Here is a 6,000-nt window from a genome sequence, read left to right on the forward strand (position 1 = left end):
TATAGCGCATTTTACAACACATGTTGTCACAAAGCAGCTTTACAATCGTATGGGTCCAGATCCCTAATGAGCAAGCCAAAGGTGACAGTGGCAAGGGAAAAACTCCCTATGATGGTGGGGATTAGGAAGAAACCTCGGGAGGACCAAGACATTTGGGAACACATAAAGGGAACACTTAAACATCACAATGTAACTCCAAGTGAACCACACTTTGGTGAAACCAACCTATTCAGTTAGGAAGCAACACTGAATCAATTTCAGCTGCTGTTGTGCAAATGGAACAGACAACAGGTAGAAATGAGAGGCAATTAGCAAGACGCCTCTTATAAGAGTGGTTCTGCAGACCTTTTCTCTGTTCCCATCCTTTCTGGCTGATGTTTTGGTCACTTTGTCAGTTCTCTCACCATAGAGGTAGCATGATGCGGTGTCTACAACCCATAGAAGTTGCTCAGGTTGTGCAGCTCATCCAGGCTGGCACATGAATGTGAGCTGGGGAAAGAAGGTTTGCTGTGTCTGTCAGCACAGTGTCCAGAGCATGGAGCAGATACCAGGAGACATAGAGGGGGACGTAGGAGGGCAACAACCCAGCAGCAAGACCACTAACTCCTCCTTTGTGCAAAGAGGAACAGGAGGAGCAGGTGCCAGAGCCCTGCAAAATCACCTCCAGCAGGCCACTAATATTCATCTTTCTGCTCAAACTGTCAATTTAATGGGATAAAAACCAAATAGAAGATTCAACACGAGTTTCAAAATCTCAAGTCTGTCAAGTGTGTTGCAGATCCAGACCTGGACAGACGTCCCAGGTGACCCCGACCTGTCCCAACAGCCCCACCTCCTCCCTCCAACGACGCAACCCCAAGACCAGCGAAACCTCTTCCTCCTCCGAAGCACCCGGTCAGCCCAGTGGCGTCGCACACGGGATCACGTGACGTGCAGGATGCGACAGACTGGCCAAGCCGAGAACTGATGGTCTGCGACAGCGAATCGTCCCTGCCCCCGCCTCCAGAGGAGTGGTCGATGGTTCTGGCAACAACCAACGATCAGGTGACGTGCCCAATGGTGGAGGTGGCGGGGCAGGACGAGCCTATGCTGGTTATGAGAACATGGACTTTAACGGACTCACAGAAAATCATAAAGCAATCCGGACACCCCAAGGACGTGGGGGGTTGCAGGTTTGCGGATGAACTGGAGTTGTTTTGCCGTGAGTTCAGACCGACATCACATGAGTTGCGACGTCTTCTGTGCCTGAAGCTGGAAATAGATGTGGCTGGATGGACTGGCCAGCTGAAAACAGACGTCTGACCAACACAAAGTGGACACATGCAGAAATCCAGCTAAAGAGGGTGAGTAACCAGAGGACACAGAAGCAAGAAAAAGAAGCGCATCAAACATACCTAGCCAAGCAAATCGATCTTCAAAAGTTGGCAACCCTGGGGTTGACTGGTGACGATCCGGAAGGGTCAGGTAAGACAAACTGTTCCCATGCTTTGCAATGAAGAAATGCTTTTGCCTATAGACGTAGATGACACGTAGGTAAAGTGATTAAACCTGCTACTGAGTTTTTGCTAAATAAATGTGTTTTGCCATGTGACGAGACATATGAACACATTTGAACAGCATATGCACTCTGTGTGCTGATAACGCTGATGTTTCCCACAGCAGAGATAAGCGAGCTCCTATCGACAGCAGACGCCTCTGAACTGTCAGAGCGGGCGGGAGCAATACAAAGGGAGGGGGTATTACTGCAAAAAATTTGGCAGGCCACCAAATGCATGCTAAGTTATTGTGCAAACCTGTTTTCTGTCACAGGTCGGTGTAAGGGGCCTTGCCTAAGCCATGGGAAGGTCTGCAGCACAACCTGAAACCAGGGGACTGGGTGGTCGTGAAGGGTTTTTAGGAGGAAGAGCTGGTGAGCACAGAGGCCGTGTGCATGGAGTAGGTTGCATCCCAGCTCCTATAGGGTGAAAGGAGGGTGTTCGGGGTGCCTCAGTCGAGTGGGAGGAGTGCAGATTGGGCGTGCCCGCACTCCAAGCACAACAGCTGTCAAGAAAGGTCAATGATCACCCACCATGAACCCTGTGCTCTTGCTCATCCTGTGATGGAGCACAATGCTATTAACAATTCGCATGATAACATCTCTGACATAATAGAATTATGTTGATTATTTTGATTTTATTCTGTGTACCTTGTTTGCTGTCTCTCCTGAGTTGTGTCTTGCAGGAGCGGCCCTTACACCTAAGAACCTCACGATGACGACCAATGACATTCTGCTAAAATGTTCTGATGTTGATTCTTATGATTTCTCTGATGTTGATTCAGTTAAATAAGTAATCTTTCAAACAATGTGGTAATGATGTAACTTGTTTGGCCATCCATGGACTTTCTGTATGTGACGCTACGATCGAAAGCCTGCAATGGAGTGATCTGTAGTTGATGTACTTTGTCAATAAAGGACAGAAAGGAGGGAAATATGATGGAAATTTTATGATTTCCCTTTATGCCAGGCTTTCTTAGTATATATTAAACACATTAGATGTATATGTTAGGGCTCTTTGCATATATGTGTGTTAATCATGGCACTGAAGCCATCCTCATGGGTTCAGTGGGCCTCAGGAGTGTAGTGCCGTCTCTCTGGACGGCCTCGGCTCAGTCCTAATCTGATGTTCCTCTGGTGTTCCTAAACTGACCTCGCTGGAAGCGCCGGCCGGTCCCCCCTAATCTCAACTTGAAAGGGGCTACAGCGGCACTCAGTCCATCATGCCATCACGAGGATGCTGAGCGTGGATGGGACATGCAAGGGGAGAGGGCAATATACATTTGTTAAATCATGTGTGATTTACGTTATGTTTACCCAATCATATTCTGTTAATCACCTCGTGGACACTGTGTGTGCTTATGATTAAATTATAAAAGAGAGAGTTTGGAGAGGGGAATTAGCTCTCTGTGGCAGACGCCTTGTGCGTTTGTAACAGGGGTTTCTGGAATTAATCCATACTTGCTTAATTAATCCATATTTGCTTAATACATTTATTTTACTCCATCTTAAAAAATAAGAGAGTACCCAACTGCTTCTGACTTTTATTGTGCTTAAGAGTTACAGAATTTCAACCGCAATAGTCTTTCCCCCGTGGGACGACTGGAGTCTTTGCCAAGGTATGGGATAATGCAAACGGGTCAGTTGCAGCTCGTTCGCTGCGTGTGTCCTTGTCGTCGAAGCGTAGGTGCTGCATGATGTCCTGGAAGCGGTTTAGCGACATAATCTTGATGATGGAGGGCACTGCCAGTGTTGCAGACCATGGGTCATGCACCGCTGGAAGCCGGACAGTCCCTCGCAAGATGAGGATTGCAATGAACGTCATTAGTTCAGGGAGGTCCATGAACCAGTTTTCATGCTGTGTCTGGTGTGCATGCTGGACAGTCCACTCCTGTATGGTCTGAAGCATTTCCAAAGAGATGAAACAGGAAACTAAGTGACTCAACACTTTTCTGGCAAAAGCAGTTGGCTGTCCATTTGTGGGATGGCATTCAACTGGGCTGTGATGCCTTCCGTGATGTCTTCTGATATGTTCCCCACACTGCCGTATTTTGCCGTCTCCGTCAGCTGCTCGCGTGTCTCCATGCGACCCCTCTTTTCTGGAGGTGATTAAGTCTCCTCATCTACAGGACCATACATGTTTGAGATTTGATTAGTGAAAGGTTGAAATAATGTGAAATTCACACAAACATAATATTTGAATTATAATTCCAAAACACCTCAATAAGCCTGTTTTGTACTTATGTAGGATTGTTTTCACACTGCAGAAAATAGCATTTTGATTAGTCAAAATAGCTCTGATTTTTTAAACCTTATTTGAAATAGTTTTTGTCTTTTGAAAAACTGCCACTAGGTAAAGATATTTAGATAATTTTATACAAAAAGACCCTCAGCTACTTGAAATAGAATAATATTCTAGAGAAGGGAGAAACTGTGGTCCTGCATCAACAAGACCACCGTTTCTGCTTCTGCCTTGAATCCTTTCATTTCATTAAATCTACCACCAGGGCAAATGTCACTTCGCCATCCACTTGTGTAGGAGCAGGCGACTCCAGACAGACTGTTGGAGCAGCTCCCCGTAGTGCTTGGCCTAACATCCCAAGGATCGTGCCAGCAGCTTCTCCACCTCCCTCTGAATCTCCACACATGTGGAATGCCAGGACTCGTCTGCCACCCATCACCAACCTGAGTGAAAATGCTAAGAAGCTCCTCCAGCAGATAGGAGCTCGTGAACAGGTACACTTGTGGGGTGGGGAGATGGCTCTGTTCTGCTCCTTTCATAATCTTAATGAAGAATCATTTTGGCAGTTCTGTTACTGTTTCTGTTTCTAAGGCTCCTCTGGTTTTGACTCAAATGGAGGATATTTCGATTGACCTGGAGGTCTCTGCTGCTGTTTCTACTGTAACCAGTGCTCCACCTTTCTCCCGAGGAGCTGCTACCCCTGAGGATAACATCAACGGTGAGATCAGCAGGACACCAGTAACAACATGGATGAGTGAACAGGCTTCAAGATCCCTCAAGATTGATCCCAGATCTACACCCCATAATTCCGAGACATGCATCTACTATGAACGTGCAAAGAAGCGTTTTTTCCAGAGCTACAGAGATGCTTTGCTGCAGGTATGTGGGGAGGTGCTGGAAAAGTGTCTTCTACGGTTTGCATGTCATGTACTGTATTGTGAAAAATCGCATTAGCAATAGTTTTAGAATTTGTTTTTATATCTATATCAGAGATCTGTCACTCGTGATAAATGAGGAAAGGAAAACTGAACAGAGGGATGGAAAGGAGGAAAAGAACAGTGAGGTTCAGGGAATGGCACATAGAAAAAAGAAGAAGTGGTGGAGGAGGTGAGGTGTAGATATGAACTTTTACATGGAGCCGTTCTCTCTTTTTGAAATCTCATCTGAGGAATGGAAGTGAGACTTTGAGTGACAAGAATATAATTTATGAAAGCAGTTGTGTGTTTCCAGGCATTAAGATGTGTGTATTCAGCCATTAAGATGTGCAGTGCAGTCGTCCTTCCTTTACAAACCGCATTTGTTCTGCATTGTTACAGGCTCCTATGTTTCCTACCTTGGGTTGTTGCTAAATATGGCAACAAACAAAAGTAAAAACCTTGGAGCACGATGCACTCCACATGCCAACATCTGCCCAGGACACAGATCAGCAGCTTGACGTACACCTACCTGTTGACTCAACGAAGGAGCAACAGAATGTTCCATTCAATTGAACTGCAATACAAAGTGCAAAATGTTTTTTGTTTTGTTTTATTATATAGGAGTTTAATGAATATGGAGTTTTGAGTTGTTTATCAGTTTGTTGCCTTTTGTGATTCAGGTGGGGACACTTTTACGCCATATGGTGGTTGACTCAATTTTAAGATGCGAGTAACGGCACTGTGAGCAAGTTTATTTATATACATATAAAATTTATATTACAACCAGAGATTTATCCTTGGGAATGTCACTGCTGAAACATATAATGAATAAAAAAAATTGAAATCAATTTAACAAAATCAAATCAACAAAAGGTTTAAAATAATAAAAAGTCGATTGAGAGAAATAATACATACGAATTAAGGATGATAAAATAATCAGATAAAGTTTATTAATACTGGAATTAATGCCACATTTTAAGTAATGTTTCAGTACGTACAAATTATCTACAATATCTACCCTGAACCAAAGGCCTGGCCAAACATGTATTTATACTTTTTATTATTTTCCGAATAAAATGTTACATCAAAAAAGTGGACAAAAAAAATAAAAGAAAATACAGAACCCCCCCCCCCCCCCCATACAGAAGGATTTTTTAGTGAGAATGTTTTTCTAAACTGTATCCAGGATTTCAATGAGTGTTTCACAACCGGGTTAGATGTATAGCTGGATAAAGGCTCAGGCATGGGGATAACTGAGCAAATCAATGCCTGGGGTGAAATCGGTTTACATGAGTTTATTTCCAATT

At 44.3% G+C, this 6,000-nt stretch overlaps 1 long non-coding RNA gene across 1 annotated transcript; it reads left to right on the forward strand.

Annotated features, from left to right (window-relative positions):
• Nucleotides 1–4,300: 4,300 nt before the first annotated feature.
• LOC143474530 (uncharacterized) lies at nt 4,301–5,425 on the forward strand. Its single transcript, XR_013120809.1, has 3 exons — nt 4,301–4,655; nt 4,767–4,883; nt 5,093–5,425. It is a non-coding gene; the product is annotated as an uncharacterized LOC143474530 (long non-coding RNA).
• The last annotated feature ends 575 nt before the right edge of the window (nt 5,426–6,000 follow it).

The sequence above is a fragment of the Brachyhypopomus gauderio genome, chromosome 14 (genome assembly GCF_052324685.1).
Source record: "Brachyhypopomus gauderio isolate BG-103 chromosome 14, BGAUD_0.2, whole genome shotgun sequence".
Classification (NCBI taxonomy): Eukaryota; Metazoa; Chordata; class Actinopteri; order Gymnotiformes; family Hypopomidae; genus Brachyhypopomus; species Brachyhypopomus gauderio.